Source organism: Xiphophorus couchianus, chromosome 18, assembly GCF_001444195.1.
Source record: "Xiphophorus couchianus chromosome 18, X_couchianus-1.0, whole genome shotgun sequence".
Classification (NCBI taxonomy): Eukaryota; Metazoa; Chordata; class Actinopteri; order Cyprinodontiformes; family Poeciliidae; genus Xiphophorus; species Xiphophorus couchianus.
Window position 1 is genome coordinate 4,221,368 of NC_040245.1, and position 18,512 is coordinate 4,239,879.

The window sequence follows — 18,512 nt, forward strand, 5'->3', positions numbered from 1 at the left end:
GGCAATGCAAATGTTTATACGCACTTTGAGCTTGATGTCCTTCTGTGTCTGCTGAGACATTTTTGCAGCAAACCTAAAGATTTTGTGTTTTTCTCTGCAAAAACATCAAATTTCATCTAGTTTCTAGTGCAAATATTTTAGTACACTTGAAATAAGATAAAACTATCTTACAATAAACTTTTCAGAAAGATATAGCAGCTTGTTTTAAGTCAGTTAATCCTTCATTTTGATGGAAACGTACTAGTTTCTCTGGTAGATTATTTCACTAATAAAATGGGAAAATAATATAAGGGAAATATATGCTATGTTTCCACCTTCACTGTCTGTCGGATCAGTTCAGAGTTCCGTTGTTGGCTGGTTTCCAGTAAGCAGTGCATATTTAAAGACCAGTCCGTTACCTAGCAACCTCAGTGAAACTCGAGCACGTTTGGTCAGCTGGTTTCAGACGTGTTGTACAATGGCTGCTGGAAAAGACAAGTGTTTTGTTGTTGACTCACCATCCAGAAACCGCTTGCTGCATTCTTGTTGTGTTTTGCAGGAGGCTCCACTTCTGCTTTTCAAAGATGTTCAGTTGTGTAATTGCGTGTCTGTTTGCAGCTATTTTCATGTGTGAGTGTAAAGTGAGTTGGGGGCCAGCAGCAGCTGATTTAGACTTAATGCGACAGAGGCTCTAAAACGGTTCAAAATAGGGAGAATACATTTTTATTATCCAAGAATATTCTGTGGAAAAATGTAATGAAGATGTTTTGTATAGGCCATAGGCTATTCTAACCTGCTCTAGGAAGTGTCTAGGTCACCGTTAAAGCAATGGATGTTTCTTCTGACCCAAACTGGAGCTTTGGGAACCGGTTTACTCTCCTGTTAGTGCTGGGACTGAAGGGAGTCTACATCTGGGACTGAAAATTGTGGGTTTGACCAAGTTTCTGTGTCTGGTTGGAGTGGAAGGACGAGCTGGTTCTGGATGACCGGAGCTTCCTGCAGCCTCTCTGCGTAATCTGAAGCAAACACAAAGGAATGGAAAAGAAACAATTGGCTCCTGTATCCGGGTTCCTGCTGTTTTCTCTCTGTGCTGCATTGAGGCTTTGATCGTTCTCACAGTGTGACACTCGCTCCAAGTGTTCAGTAAACTGTTTAAAACGATAGAAAAACTGCTGATTTTTTAATTCCAGGTAGTTAAGATTGAGCTGTTCAGCTGGAATTAAAATGATAAGACTCAGTGCAGTTTTGCAGATTTTTATGGCCTTGCAGGAACTTATTATTGCCTCAGTGATTCGACTTTATTAAATTTTACTCTTCATATCAGCGTTTCCTGTTTTCACCTCCTACTAATTTATGTTGCATCATAAAATATGTGCAAACTGGAACATTTTGAAAAGGGACATTTACTTTGCAGTAATTCAACAATCCTCAGAGCCAAACAGCAGCGATGTACAGTCCTGTGCAAAACTCTTAAACCAGTCCAGCCAAAAGCTAACTGAACCAGTAGTTCTGTCCTGATAGATGCAAGTGGTAAATGTTTTATTTTAAACTAACCTCAACAGTCTGAGTCTGACAGAAAATGCTGAATATTCTCATATTCAGAGAATAAAAAGTATTCTCTGAATTTCTCACATTTTCTGGAGTTGCAGCCACAAACTTTAGTGTATTTGATCTGAATTAACTTATAAATCAGTGAAAAGTTGTGGATAATTGTGACGTGGAAAGAAAACGATGTATGTTGGGTTTTTTTGTTTTGCAAATGAAAATCTGAAAGCACAGTTGCATTTGCATTTACTATTTGTTTGTAAAAAGAAAAACAACAAGAAAATTGTGAAGAATTGAGAATTCCTTTTGCTTTCCATCAACTTTCATCATAAAAAGAAGCAGCAACGTTTCTAAGGCAACGTTAAAGCTTCAGTATGTAACATGCAAAATGTGAAAAGATTGATCTCAGTGTTACTATTGCCATCTGAAGAAATGCACGGCAATCAGAGCCAGGAGGAGGGACTTGGTGCTGTCAATCTACCTCATGTACGCTGTTAATGGTGGAGAAACAAGTGATTGTTACCGGAAAAGCATTTATCTGCCATCATCAGTGGCTATGCTAACTAGCCTTAGCATTCATGGCAGACTCTGCTGACAGAAAATTAGATTTAGATCAAAGGGAAGTGTGTGAACAGCATGTATATGAGTTTGATTGACAGCGCTAAGACCCGCCTCCTATCTCTGATTGGTTGTTTCTCGTTAGCACTGGGAGAAAAGTACAGGAACTTGACAAAATATCAATCCAAAACCAAGTAAGTACAATCACCAATACTGATACATTTTATGATTTAAGTTTGGTATCTCATCAAACTTCTGGTCTGTAGATGTTTTTTACTTTGAATTATGGAATTATTATTAACCCTTTAATGATATATTTACATTATTTACAGAAAGCAAAACAAGGTTTTGTGCGTTTTTCCTAAATTAAATAGCAAAACTGCAGATTTATTCAGCATGTCTCACGTCAATAATGTAAAAGTCTGATCAAATGCGACATGGACGTTCAGACTGCAGAAAATTGAAAATGATCAAATTTAGTTCCTCTGAGGAAAATGGTTCAGATCAGTTTTGCGGGGGGCGGGGGCGTTGGAAAAAAATCTGAATGCATAGTTCTGAATCAGAAGTGATCCACACCATCTTAGTAGGCAAGAGCATGCGCAATTCATAGCGGACCCATGGCTTCAGACCAAAGAAAAACCTTGACCATGGCTGCTGTCGGATCGAGCCGAATGAGAAGGAGAGGGAAAACATGTCAGAGGATGTGGACAAGCTGCCTGCCATCTCACACTGTGATATATTTCACTGCTTAATGAGCACGAAGAGTCTGAACAACATGGAGGAGCTTCAGCTGAAATCAACGAATGCATACAATCAATGTTTAAACGGCTTTGCTAAGAACTACAAACTCTTCGTGTAAATTACAAGGTTCTGGTGGCTGGCAGAGTGAGTACATGTAGTAACAAACACGTACACCGTCTTGGCTAGCAGCTAAGAGCTACATTAGCTATGCTAATTTTGCTAGTTCGACGGTAAGTACAGCAGTAGATATCACTGATATTTATGTTGGCATTACACAGAGGTGTGTTGTGTAGAGTACTCAAAAACTGTGATCGAGTAATATTTGTAATGTACTTATATTGTTTATAAGCTAGGGAGAGTTAGTTCTAAAGTGTGACTTGTTTACTGTTGCCATAGCTACTGATAGTTACGCAGGTCACGGACGTGTGACGTCACACGATAACTAGGGTATTGGGTCGTTCAGACCGCCATGAATGACATCAGATTTGTATTTCATGTCTGTTGTACAAAATGAGTGATATTTTGAGATTTGATCGGCGTTATTTACATTTAAATGAAAACGGCAGTTTCCATAAAACGCCACCATTTTTTTTTCTTTCCAGTATTTTCTTCCAGTCGTGTTGTGGCGACCCGGCGTTGTGTGGGGAGGCCTCTGAGAGCGCTGCGTGTTTTCCCTTTTCTTTCATTCCTCTCAGGCTCCCACTTGTTTTCTCCTCCACTCCTCCATCCGTCATCCCTCGCTTCCTCGCGGCTCGTCACGCGCAGCTCTTTGTTTCATGGCTGACACTGAACGGCACTCAGCCACTCTCTTCACCTCTCATCATTCACTCACACACACACACACACACACACACACACCCGACAGATTCTCATTTATGTTGCTTAAATGAATCCTTTTGATTTTATTACGTGGAAACAAAATGTTTCTGTCAGCTTTTAGTATTTTAAGAGTTGATCTTCGACCGTTTCATCTGTTCTCCATTTTGTGTCTATAAACAAACCATTAGATCTCACTTTGTTTTTATAGTTAAGTATTTCTCATGATTTATAGAGGTAAACTGTTTTAAAAAGTCCCTAAAGCAGGTATGATTTGAGTGTATTATTATTGTTTTTTTATATTAACTTTGGTTCCATTAGGATCAGTTGACTCTAATGAAATATGACTGATTATTATCAAACCAACATGAATATTTAGGAAGCATAAAGCAGCAAAAAAGGGGATATATTAATAAAACTTTTTTATTCTAACTTGGGATGTACCAATATCCCAAGTTACCAATATAATAAATTGGACCTAATCTAAATTTAGACAGAACTATTTGACTTTTCTCTTATTTCTCTGAGCACATTATTGGATTTTTCTAAAAAAAAAGGTAAAAATGCAATTTTGTAAAACGATTTGCTTTCATCTTTCAGGTAAATGATTCAGTTAGCATTTGAGCGTTGGCTGCATTATTGCTTAATGTGACTTTTAATCTGTTCAGATGATTAAATTACCTCAGGATGGCAAGAATTTCAATCCGAATCATGTCCAGGACTAATAAGTGGAGCTTTTTCCATTTAGTCAAGAAGCAACACAGGATAAAACAAGCTGAACTGAATTATTCATATTGCAGCTACAAATCAAGAGTTTGTGACAAAAACAAACTCAAAAAGTGTGTAAATCAGAGTTCAGAAGCAGAAAGTGTCGAGCGGCTGAGGCGTCGGGTTTGTTTGTTTATTAAGCTGAGAGAAGTTTACATGAGGTGAGACGAAGCGTGATGCAGGAAATCGCCAGAGGACCGCAGATCCTCTCTGCTCACCGTGAAACCTGACAGCTGGTGGAGGCGGGACTCACCGAGGCCCAAACCAGACTTTTAGTTTTATATTTAGCTTTACTTAACATTTTAACCACACAGGAAGTGGGACATAAAACCTTATTCATCATTTTCCCCCACTGGTTATCAAGTAGCAGCTGCTTAGCAGAGACTAAACATTTTAACTTGACAGTTGAAAGGTCAAAGGTGAATCCTATTTACAGAACAAACCTTATTGGTTCTGGACGTTTTTGACCCGATTGGCTTTGGGACTGTAGAATATTTATCCGTCCCCATTTTTAAATGACCTTTTATTTAAAAACTCTTAGACATTCTGGGTGGATAAACTGCATTTGTAGTGTTACACTGTAAAAAATAAACAGCAATATTTTGGTTTGTTTATCCTATTATAAGTTATATTGTCACCTGGTTATTCATACATTTATAAATGTCATAGTTTAAAACTAAACATTTAATTCACAAACTTCCTAGATAAATATTGAGTTGGGAGGCCAAGTATAAATAAAACTAAAATAAAACTAAATATTTACAGTGTTTGTCATTTTGTTTTTCTTGTTAAGGAGATCTTGGATCTCAATGAGACGACCTGCATTAAAAAAATAACTTGCAAACGAAATGTTTAGCTCCAAATTAAATATTTAGTTTCTTAGCTAAATACCTAGATATTTCATACTAAATATGTATGTTTAGTTCCAAATATTTATTTAAACTAAACATATAATTTCCAAAAAACATTTCACTCAAACATCTATAATTAGGTAATATGAAAATTAGTCAACAGCAGAGTTTAAATAGCAGTCTGCAAAATCCCGCTTTTATTTTGATAATCCACTTCCGCTTATCAGCACGTTAATTTAGATATTAGCTAAATATTTAGCTTGAATATAACTATTTTGTTGCCAAGCTAAACATTAAGCTAATGTTTAGTTTAGAAATGTTTTTTTGGGAATGGCATGTTTACTTGGAACTAACTATTTAATTTGGACATAAATCTTTAGTTTCTAAACTAATTATTTTTTAAACTAAGTACTTAGCTTTCGAACTAAACATTTTGTTTGGACATTTATAAATGTATGAATAACATGGTGAAAATATGACTTAGAAAAATGAACATTCAGGTTTTTTTCCCTGATAAACCAAAATCTTGCTGTTATTTTTCCGCTCTGTAGCGATGCAGTCGTGGCGTAAAGCTGCTGTCATGGTGATGACTCAGGTTGTGATGTAACTTCAGTTTTAACGTCTTCCAGCTGAATCCAGGACTTTGTAAAAAGTGAACTTTCCCTCATTTCAGTGAAGCTGAAACTTTTTCCTCCCAGCCGGTGGTGGAGACGCTGCGCCCTGGGTTATGTCCTCGCTGCAGTTAATGCGTCCTGCGGCGAAACTGCTATCAGCCTCCAACACGTTCAGGTTCACCAAGATCCTCATCTGGAAACTTCACTGAGCTGCAGATGGAAACCACAGGCTGAAATAAATTGATAACGGCTTATTACATGTTAAAGACAAAAATCAAACCTGACTGCTCTTTAGTTTTGACAGTTTCTTATTTTCAGATTATTTTATTTCCCCTTTAAACACAAGTTATAATTTGACAATTTGTGCAGCGATGCACAGTTTTCTGTGTGTTTCATAAATTAAATAAAATTTTTATTTTATGTAATTCTTATCTAAATGTTTAGCTTTGTTAATGAGAGTAAAAGAGTTTAATGAACAGAGGTGGACAGAGTATCCAAAAATTGTACTCAAGTAAGAGTATCACTGCTTTAACATATTTTTACAAAAGTAGAAAGTAGGCGACTAAGAAATAACTCGAGAGTAAAAAAGTATTTGGTGAAATGAAAACTTAAGTACTGAGTAACTGATCAAATTATCAAACATTTAATATTTAAAAATTACATACTGGAAAAAATTATAAAGTTAAATGGAAATTTTGGTATTTTAAGGACCAAAATTACAAAAATAAATGTTTGTATATCAGTTTCTTTCAATGAAAATCTTATGAAATTTTAACAAAAACTGCAGATCTGTGTCTGTCTGGTGACTTTTTGGTTAAAATTTGTTTGTTTTTCGTTCAGTGGGTAGAAAATTTGACTCAACTAAGAGTAAAAATACTTCATAATAAAATTACACAAGTAAAAGTAAAAATGTGCAGTGCAGTAAAAATACTCCAAAACGTTTGTTTTTTTTTCAAAAAAGTAAAGAAAATGCAATTAAGTAAATGTAGTTGCCCAACTCTGGCAGAGATGGCATGTCAGAAATTAAATCTCATCTTTATTTCATGTAATTCTTGTCTAAATGATTAGTTTTGTTAATGAGAATAAAAGAGCATAAGTTTTAACTTTTTAAATTCAGAATATCAAATCCCTCTGAACATTTCCAAATAATGTCAAACATGATGACTGATCCAAGCTCATCCCTGTGAAACGCAAAATCATGTCAGTCAGCACGCAATTTTCCACTTAATTAACTTATTTTTAGATTTGCATAAATGTATTTCAATGCAGCGCCTCCATTAGCCTGCAGAGTAACTGCTGCGTTTACACCGGGTCACCAGCAGCTCCGCTAATTATAGCTCTGTGGAGAAGAGATGTTTAACGAGAGAGGAACAAAGGAGGAGAAACCGGGAGAACCGAGTTACCTGAAAGAGCTGATCCGACCTCATTACGCAGAATCATCCGGCCCGTTATCACCCTGGTGCCAAAGCCTGGCTGGGTTCAAAACTATTTTCTTTACATTAAGGCTGGGAAAATAACACATTAATTTTGATTTTCCAATTAGATTTTATCAGGTTACAAAGTTTAACAAAAAAAATTAACCTGAGTGTATTTAGCTTGTAACTAAATAGTTCAAGCTATTAAGCTAATATGCAAATTAGCCAACAACAAATTAGCCAAGCTTTTATTTTTATAGTCCACTTCAACTTATCAGCAAGACAATTTGCACACTAGCTAAAAATGTATCTTAAACCAAATATTGTGTTGGTATTAACCACATTTTGGAAAAATCACCAAAACAGAATCCAAAAATTTAAAAAACAGTAAAATAAGAATTTAGAACAAAAATCCTACAGTTGATGGTTTATAAACTTAAAAGCTAAATGCATTTAAACGATCCGTGGGAGTCGATTCAACTTTTCAGAGTGAATTGGAGAGTCCATACTTAATATTTAGCTCAGAGGTTTGAGCTAAATATTTAGCTCAAACTTAAATATTTGTATTTATAATTGTATGACTAAGATAAAAACTGAAATATTTTCGATATTCACACACAACTGTCCCGAACCGGAACATTTGTATTGTGTTTCTGGTACGTCCGTACATCTGATGCACAAGCGATATTCGATAACAACAGCGATGGACAATAAAGATGCTTTTCTTGGCCCACTGGGGGTTAATTTTTGTTTTAGAAAAGATCTGATTGGATGCTGGACAATTATATTGTTGTGTTCAAGTGGTACTAAAAGGGGTTAGCCTATTAGCAAAGCTATTTAAGCCTAAAATAGCATCTGTAAGCATGTAGCTAATGCTAACGTCAGCGCCCAGAGTCCACGTTTCTAAAAAGGTTTCATGAATGATCAGTTTTCTGAAACTCTGGAAAGCTGGATGGGTAGAATAACACTTTGCTGCCATCTAATCGTTTAAGAACCTAAATAACAGGTGATTATTAGATATTAGGGCCATCGTAAATCCAAAAAAAGGAGTACAATTATGCCAAAAAACGTAGAAATGTCTGAGCTCCAAAAATGCTCTGAAAATTTGCACACAAAAAAAAAACGAGAAAATGTGATTTTAACTTCAAATATTTTATTAAAAAAAACTGAAATGTTCTGAAGTTGAAAAATTTAAACAATTTGACTTTAGGAAATTTTTACAAAAGATTTTACAAAAGTAAAAAAAAAAAAAAAACTTTTCATGCTCTGAAATTTTGACGTTTTTTCCTAGAAAATGTCTGAGATTAAACTAAAAATTTTTAGTTTCTTGGCAGAAATCTACTCCTTTCTCCCCTATCCACTATACCTAATACGCCATCATTAGAATCAAAAATGTTTTTTGAATTGAAATCATAGTTTACTCTGTTAATTATGTTGTTTTCGGTTAAAATGTTTGATTAATTGTTTTCCCTGCAATTAACTCTGAAGAGTTTAATCAAGTTCAACCAATAGTTTAAATGTATTTACCGTTTATAAACCATTGACTCTAGGCTCTTTTATTTTTCTGTTTTAGAAATTTCTGGAGTCTGTGCTTGCCGATTTTCTCTAAATGTTGCTAATACCTACAGGTCAGTAACAAATGAAAGTAAAAGCTTATTAGGTTTTAAACTGTCCATTGTACTCTTAAGTCTCCAGCTCAATAAAAATGGATGCTTATTTCTCATCTTGAAGCGTAACTTTTCTCGTTTACCCTGGAAACGGTTTCTTGTCCTGTTTCTTTAAAATTCAAAGCCCAGTTTGCTGCTTCTGTTGCTGCCAACGTCCCTCTTGTTCAGAAACAGCCGGAGTGTGCAGGTTTCCACCAGGACATCAATAATTTACAACCAGAAGGTTCAAACATTCCCCTCTCTCTCTCTGTTTGTCATTCATGGATCAAAGAGCTTTCTTTTCTCTTCCTGTCATCCAACAATAAAACGTTTTTGTTTGCTCAAACATTTGAGCTTAATTTGTCGAGATTTGCTGGGATGTAGAACAACATTTGGAGCCCATACAGATTATGCATATCAGAATAAATGTACACTGCAAAAACACAAAATCTTGCCACGTATTTTTCTATAGTTTCTAGTGCAAATATCTTGGTACACTTGAAATAATACAAAAGTAACTTACAAGTAACGATTCAGCAAGATATATGAGCTTTTTTAGAGTAGATAATTCCACTTTCACTGGCAGATTATTTCACTTAGAACATGGGAGAAATGTCTTTTTATAAGTGAAATAATCTGTCAGTATAACTAGAACTTTTCGAAATCAATAAGTAATTTATCACGTAAAACAAGCTGCTATATCTTGCTGAAAAGTTACTTGTAAGTTACTTTTGTTTTAAAATGTACTGAGATATTTGCACTTGAAACTGGAACAGAAACACTTGCGGTTCACTGCAAAAACACTAAATCTTACCAAATTCTAATGCAAATATCTTATTACTCTTGAAGTAAGATAAAAGTAACTTAGAAGTAACTTTTCAACAGACATAGGAGTTTGTTTTAAGTCAATAATTCCTTAACATTGACTTAATATTAAATCAATAATATTATTCTATTTATAATATGGGATAATTGTCTTGTCATAAGTGAAATAATCTGCCAGTATTATATAATATAAATGAATTATTGACTAAAATCAAGCCCCTGCTGAAAAGGCTTTGTGTTTTTACAGTGTAAAATGTGCCTGCTCTGAACCGATGATCTGATGTAATTCTTCCAGTCGACCCAAATTCCTCTGAGATGTTCCTGATGGCGGCTCTGTGAGACAGAAGAGCTTGCAGCAGCGTTCGCTCTCCATGTTTGTTTCTGCTGCTCAGGTTTTGCTCTGGAAGCCGACAGAGAATCTGCAGCACACAGAGGCCGAACCGAGCCGCTAATCCCATCATTAACCTGATTTGCTCTAATGACGGTTCGCCCCTCTAGTATTCTCCAGAACGCTGAAGACCTCTGGCTCTTGCTGAAGCGTCTCATTAGATGAATAATGGCTCCGTCTGTGTCTCTGTACCTCAGCAGATAATTCGCTGCTCTGAAACTCCTGGTTGGTTGTTTTTACACCTGAAGAGCTGAGTAAAGATGTATTTAAGAGTTAAATTAATTCTGCGTCCATTCACATGACGCCACTCCACAGAAATGTCTTAAAGTCATTTTTAAATTTATTCTATCTGCGTTTAGAACCAAAATGTCCCGTTATATGGCAAGCCCTTTTAACATAAAATCTGTTTCATTTGACTAGCCATAATTTCACTCTAGATTTCGACAAAATGGATTTTGACAAGACATAACTAAATTTTTACTATCCTGAAAGGTAATTCAAGACATCTTCATTCGACGACGGCGTATTAGAATCATTGCAGGTAAAAAAGGAGCAAATTTTCTGCCAAAAAACTCAGAAATTTTAAGATAACATTTTTTTCCCCATGTTTTAAGTAAAATTGTGTTCTAAAAACAGTAAAACTTCTGTAACTTTGTTGATGAGGTGGGTTTCCCTCCCAGGCCTGGGGGAACCTCATCTTGGTCAGGTGGAAAACACTGGAAGGAACAACAAAATGTCTGAATACGCATCCAGAATCAGTCCTGACTTCATATTAGAAGTTGTACCAATCAAATAGATTATTATGACCACTAAAAAATACTATTCATTTTTAATAGATCTGCCTAAAGAGCTGAAATAAAAAGTTATTTAGCTTTTTTTCCTAACTAGGCCGGTATGTTAATCAGCTGTGGGTTTGCCTCAAATGTTTGCCGGCTCAGATCAACTGAGCAAACAAGCTGAATTCAAACTCAAGGTTTACCATTTTAAAAGGTCTGACGCTGCTGTTTAAAACATGAGGGCTTTATGAACAACGGTGTCAAAGTCAAGTTAGCACAGCTGAGCTACGTCCCACTTTCATACCGTTTTAAAACTTTTTCTGACCTGTGAAATGTGTCCACATGTGGTAACTTCACTTACCATCCAGTAATATATGTCAATAATCTGTTATACCATTCACATAGATTATTATGACCACTCAAATTCATTTTTAACACAGCTGTCAAAAGAGCTGATATAAAAAATAATAATTTAGCTTTTTTGACGGTCAAAAAAAAAACCAAAGTGTTAAAATTCCTACTAACATCTTCTTCATGCCGATCAGCAGGACTGACCCTGCCTTTGGTTTGATTTAATCAACAGAATCTATAAAGTTCAGACGGCAAAGCAGAACCATCTGCATTCCGGGCTTGTTATCGTAATTATCTGGAGGTTCTGTTGGACCAGAACCGCTGGAGGTTCATTGAACTTTGTGATGTCGGACAGGAAGGAAGCGGCGCGTGTCCAGCAGCGTGGCGGGAAACGTCACGTTATCTGGGAATCCACAGATTTTAATAGTTTTAATTTAGAAGCTATTGATCACAGGAGTTTATACGTAAATGGGATTAAATTGGAGACAAATTAAGATTAAATATTTATTCATTGCTGCCAGAAAAGGTTTGTTTCATCGCATATATTCCTCTCCCGCACAGTGGTTCGTAAAAATTAGTTTTTTGTTAAAAATTAAATAAATACATTTTATTAATCATGACTGATACATAAAACCAATAAACCATAAATACTTTTCTTCTTCTTCTCACTCTTTTTTCTGGACTCAAACCTGTCATGAGGTTTTGCCATTTCCTTTCTTGTTTAAGCAATAACATATTTTGCGAGATATAAAATTTTATATATGTCGTTAAAACAAGACGTTTCTCATTTTATTGAGATATAAAACTTTCTGCTCCTGTTTTTTATTGTCTACATCTGGCAGTTCAACGCTTTCATGCATGATTCTGGAAAGATTTGGCATTTTATGACTGTGTTGTTCATTTTAGTTTAATTTATTCTCATTTGCATCACTCAGTAATTCAGAAAAAACTGATTTAAGTGTAGTTTAAGCAGAAGTTAAAGAGACTTTAAGAGTTTTTACTATGTTTTACAGATTCCTGAACTAATCCGACCTCTGAGCATCAGAACGCATTCAGAGCGTTTCCTTTCATCTGAGTATTGTTTGATTTTTTTTTTTTGTGTGTGTCTTTTTTAATCCTCTCCGCATCCTCGAAGCTGTTTGCAATCAATCTCTGCAGTCAGAGTCGAAGCAGAGGAAGAAAACAAACTGCCTGGTGGTTGTTTTCTCTGAATGAGCTGCTGGTTCACAGCGCTGGCCGGGAAAGCCTCTGTCACAACGGAAACCGCTGCTGCGTCACCCGCCGTTGCTGCGGCGATACGCAGATCTGTTGCGCTGATTTCCACAGAGACCCGCGTCTGCATCAGTAGCAGACCTAGGATGATGCTCCTGGCTCTCAGCCGAGCAGCCGCTCTGTCTTCATGATTGTACCTATTTAGAGTCTGTCTCTCAGCTGCTGGTAATCCATAAGCAGTAATCAGTGTTGTATAGTAACGAAGTAAAAATACTTCACTACTTTACTTAAGTATATTTTGGAGTACTTCATACTTTCCTCGAGTATGAAAATTTTTGATGACTTTCACTTTTACTTCACTATATTTCCGAACTTAATTGCGTACTTTTACTCCGATACATTTTCAATGTGTGGTTTAGTTACTCGTTACAAAAAAGCCAGAGAGAGAAACGCAAGTGTTTTGACCCCACCTACTGATTAGCAAGTAGCAAGCAGGCTACCAAACAATGTCCGTAGCCTGCTTGTCTGGGCTTGTTCATTACCACCAATAGGATACACCTTCTTCTTCTTCTTTTCTATTATGGCGGATCACAAGCAACTTTAAGGTGCATACCGCCACCTACTGTACATGAGTGTGTAGAAGCATTACTTCACATCTATTAAATTCTATTTTTTAATTTTGTATTCTTAAGATAAATAAACAATGCTTTCCTTAATTTGTGAATATCTGTTATGTTTCCTTCATTTCCTAATATACCTTTAAGATTCCATTCATGCCCTATATTTCTAACTATTCTCTTTAATTTTTCCCTTTCGAGTTCATTTGACTTACAGTTCATCAATATGTGTTCTACATTTTCTTTCTCTCCACATCTCTCACATTTATCATTATTTTTCCTCCCTATTTTATAAAGCATGTCATTTAAGTAGGTATGACCTACTCTTAATCTACTAATTATTATTTCTTCTCTTCTGTTTCGTTCATTAATGCTTCGAATTTGAACTGACGTTTGTACTTCATATAATCTTCTTCCTTTCTTATCTTCATTCCACATTTTTTGCCATTTCTTGATTTCTTTACTTTTAATTAGGATACACCTGTTTCGCTTCTCCCATTAAACACAAAGCAAGTCTCGCAATCAGTAGCAGTCACATGGAAATTCTATCTTACAAAAACTCCCCGTCCAACTTGAAGAAACACATCGAGGTAACTTCTTATGAAATGGTTATAATCCTCCTGTTTCAGTAACTATAGCTTGGTCACTAGGCACTACTGTATTGTGAAACGTTGACCATAAATGAACTTTGTTTGGCATTGTTTCAGTTCCACACGTGGTGTATTTAGCTTAGGCCTAATGTTGACTGTAGCAGGCTACCTAGACTCCTCTGTTCAAGGGGGGACAGAAGCCATAGCGATAGCAATTTAGACTAAATTTAACGAATATAGGAAAGGCATGCAAGTTCAAAACCAGGTTTACAGATGCCAATAAGCTGCATTTCCCTCCCAATTCTTTTTTTCTTTTGCATAATGACCAGTTGTGTGCACCACCTACTGACTGTAGCATTGGCTGATTCACTGATTTGTGAAGTAGAGTAATCGTAACAGCTCTTTTTCTTCATGTTGGCCGCATTTTCTGTACTATTTATTTTTCTCATTTTCAGCACTGACCTTACTTGAAGGGAAAACTTAAGGCTTACAAAAACTTTGTATTTTCTGTCCTGGAGGGTTTACTAAGAAGCTGGTTCAGTTGTAAAGCAGGTTAAGTTAACCTTGTGCTATAGGTAAAGCACCTAATTTTCTTAACTAAATGATGCCTGCAGGTATATCTATTAGCAGGTTTAATTTTGCCTGCACTTGGTTGGGTACATTATTTTAAGTGTATTTGACAAGTTTACCAAAATATAAAAAATGTCATTCAAACTGCATTTGCCTTGTTTTACTTTTTACTTGTACTTTTCATTACATTACTTGAGTACATCCATTTTTACAGTAATTTCCATACTTAAGTACAAGAAGTTTCAGATACTTTAAGACTTTAACTCAAGTAACATTTCAGTCAGTGACTTGGACTTTTACCAAAGTCGTATTTTGGAGAAGTACTTGTACTTTTACTTGACTCTGAGATTTCAGTACTTTATACAACACTGCCAGTAATTACCTGCAGCCTGTGTCACCTTGATGCGAGGTAGCAGCGTGAAAGCCACATTTTGACTGTATTAGTCTAATTATGCAGATTCCGCTACATAAACAAGATAAAATCTACATAAATTTAGGATTATTTTTATTATGTAGCTACTAAATTAAAATTTAAAACAAAAGTTTATAGAGACTATTACCCTAAAAAAGGTTTATATAACTGCTCCTAATTTTTTTTCAATGTAAATCATTTTAAATGTGATTTTTGTTTTTTACAGTTAAACTGAAAAAAAAGGAAAACAAGCAAGACAACAAGTGAGTAAAAAGCAGTGGTGAGCGCTGCCAACTAACACTTTAGTTGTACAGCAGAATAAACATTTTGCTAATGCTAAAGTAGCCAACTACACCAATGCAGCAGCTAGCAGACGCTAATGCTAAGTCGCTAGTTTAAATTAAAATTATATAGCTACAACCGTTAATCACCAATTTAACTTTGGCATTGTTACTTACATGTTCTTAGGTATTATATTTATTATTACGTTTATATCTTGTTCTCTCCTGTCCGTTTTATGTTGTTCCTGTATGTTTCTTGTTTTAAATAAAGTTATGGGCTCTTTGCGCGTACGGCGCTGACGTCACATCCGCATGAGCGAAATGCGGCTTTCTTGTTTCGCTTTGAGTTACCATGACAGCTAGAAAAGACAAAGTCTTATTTCAGACGGAAATAAAACAATACTATGCACTTTGTTGTCTTCCTAATATAATGGGCTTTTAAGTTTTCATGGATTTCCAAACGGTCCTGAATTAAGAAGACGGTGGCTTGTAAATATTTGTCGCTACCAGTTAAAGCTAAAGCAGCACAGCAAAGTTTGCAGCCTTCACTTCACTCCGGATCAGTGTATTCAGCCTAAAACAACCAGGGGGAGATGGATGGTAAATAAAGGAGACGTCCCTTCCATTACCATGGAATCACTTCTGTATTGAGCCTGAAAGAGCGAGTGTGTGGGAACAAGTGAGCAGCCCACAGCCAGACAACCGAGCAACTGACCCGCCTTTACACACTGCTGTAAACACACGTCCTATTTGATCTTTTCGCAAGAAGCATGCAAAAGTAATAAAAGGAAATAACACGGAGACCTTAAAGAACACGGTAGCACAACTTTGAACCTGAACAGTTAACTGAACTCACTCTGCCACCAGAGCTGCTCTACCGTTAAGCTATGGGGCCTGTTGTCCTTCCTGATGCTTCGGAAGCAAAAAGCCCGAACCGTAACCCCTTACCTGGTTTCTGACACTAACAACGACAAACACACATAATATACCTGGAAATAATTACAAAATAAGGTAAAAACATTAGAATGGCTTAAAAATGTTTAGATACTTAAATAGCACATTTCTACAATAAAAATGTCCGAGCATATATCCTACTAGCAGAAGCTAAAGTTAATGTTAGTCATAAAGTAAAACTCACCTTTGTATCTGTGAATGTATAACAAGGTGAACATCTTTCAACCTTTCTCCAGCTACTGGTTGGGGCTTCGGATCGATGTTCATCATTCATTGTTACCTTGGCCAGGCCCTGCAAGCACCGAGTGTAAAATGCCATTTTCAATAAACCGGAAACGACTGAGCCGCTTTGTCCCAAACGCGGAAGCTAACCTGCAAAGAGCTCATTGTGGAACGTGAGGAACTGATGCGTAAACGGCCTCCGTCCACTTCAAAATAAGAGCATCAGTACAAACGTATAATTACTAGAAGAAATCTACACAGTCGATAACCAAAACTTCACAGATGTTGAACTTTATTTGACTGACTTTTAGAACTTTTTATGTTTAGTTGAGTGAAAATACATTGAAGTAGAGCTACTATTGTTTACTACAGCTTTTGTGTACTTTGCCTTTGCCAAAGATCAGCCCTCACATTAACAAAATCAAACTAAATTGATATGAATTAATTGTGCATTTAAGGGTTTTTGCAGCAGAGTTGATTTTGATTGATTTTGTAAATGTGGGGCGGCTGGTCGACCTTTGGAAACATTTATTAATATTTTTAAATGTTTGACACCAATTTTGTTTGATTTGAAGCAAATTCACTCAGGTCTTTAAATTTCTTGAACCCTTCCCAGATTGTTGAGCAGCAACAGTTGCTTTTCCTGTTGTCATGGTTACAACAGCAGTTAATTGAGTAGCTTTAACTAGCAGTTTATGTGAATAAAAATGTTAAAACCCAATAAAAAGGAAATAATCTAAAACCCCAGAATGAAGACAGGATGCGTTTTCTTTAGAGGACAGGTAGTAACAGATTTCACTGATCTCATAAAGGTTTACATGCACAATAAATGAGCTGAATGTTGCGGCAGCGTGGGCGTGTTCTCAGTGTTGCGACCTGTGAGCGATGGGGTGAGCGGTACCTGGAGTTACGACATCCTGATGAACACGGCGCCAGCTGGGACGCCACCTGGAGAACAGAAACCTGACGGCAAACCCAACCCGCTCCGTCCAGGGGAGACGTGAGGCGAACGCTGCCGGACCGATGATCTCACCCGGTTGTCATGTTTACAAAAATCTGCAGCGCAGAGTCAGTCATCCTGCAACATCTCCATCAACTCAGGGCTGCAATAATAGCTAATAATGTCATAATTTTGCTCATTTTAAATGTGATAAAGGTTTACAGCCAGTAATTTAATACCACTGTGCAAATTAAACAATTTTTTTTTTTTTACAACATTCGCTTATTTTAACGTCATAAAACAACAATAACTGTCTATTAGATACAGTTTTGATGCAAAACGATTGCATTTCATAACATAATAATGCAATTTTTTCTTTATCACAATCTAACATTCACCAGGGTGATTGACAGCTCTAAGACCCGCCTCCTTGCTCTGATTGGTTGTTTCCTAAACAGGCAGTGTTATTCTGCAGTTGGCAGTAGGACCACAGGAAGGGGTTACTTTAAAAAAAAATTTATCTATTTTATATTAAACTGTCACAACATGGTGGCAATTTTAACAAATATGCAGAAAAATGTTTTTACAGAAGTTACCTACTAACTAGATAAGACATAAAATATGTTTCCATGTTGCTGATGAAATAATCTGCCAGTGGAATCAGAACGTTTTCATCAATATTAAGGAATTACTGATCTAAAACAAGCTCATATGTTGCTGAAAAATTACTTATATGTACCAAGATATTTTCACTAGAAACTGAACTAAAATTACTTGGTAATATTTTGTGTTTTGCAGTGTTCAGTTTTAATTGTTTGTACTGAATTTAAATTATTTCTAAAAAAATTGTAGATGCCACCGGAGAAATGAAGGTAATTCAATCTGGAGAGACTCACACAGAGAAGAAAATAGCAGTTAAAAAGATTTAATGGTACAATTTCTTGGACCCGGCAGAAGACCGTGAGCCGAGGATCGCCGTGAGCAGGCGGTCTGCTCGGCGAGCTCGGGATAGTCTTCCCCCCCGGGACCGAAACTGATGGAAAATGAAAATATTTCCCAACAAAAAGGTTTTATAGTGTCATTTTATCCTGTAAAATGTATTTATTACATGGAAACAAGCAGCTCAAACTTGTTCTTAAATTCATTTTTAAAACATTAGTTGATTCTTTATCATTTTAACTTTGAACCATTTTGGAAGATCCAAACGGCCCCATGGGGGCCCCAGAGCCACAGGTTGAGGACCCCTGTTCTAAGTATGCGTGTGATTTCCTGAAATCCAGTCTTTTTTTTTGTTTTTTTTGTTTTTTGAGACGCTGAGGTCCAGAAAATGTCGGTCGCCTCTTTGCAGAGCGTTTCCATGGCGCTCCTGTGCTTTTCGCTGCAGGTGTCACGATCTGTGTTTTTCTGTGTATTTATTTCGAGTTTTCTGAGTCTCCGTGTT

At 36.3% G+C, this 18,512-nt stretch overlaps 1 protein-coding gene and 1 long non-coding RNA gene across 5 annotated transcripts in view; one reads left to right on the forward strand and one right to left on the reverse strand.

The window, feature by feature from the left end:
* Positions 1 to 18,512, forward strand: part of slc8a2b (solute carrier family 8 member 2b) — a 102,421-nt gene that overhangs the window by 20,676 nt on the left and 63,233 nt on the right. The window lies entirely within an intron of this gene.
* Positions 4,520 to 17,490, reverse strand: LOC114133554 (uncharacterized). The gene is made up of 2 exons (XR_003593209.1): positions 16,094 to 17,490; positions 4,520 to 6,082 (listed from the first exon to the last, which is right to left on the reverse strand). It is a non-coding gene; the product is annotated as an uncharacterized LOC114133554 (long non-coding RNA).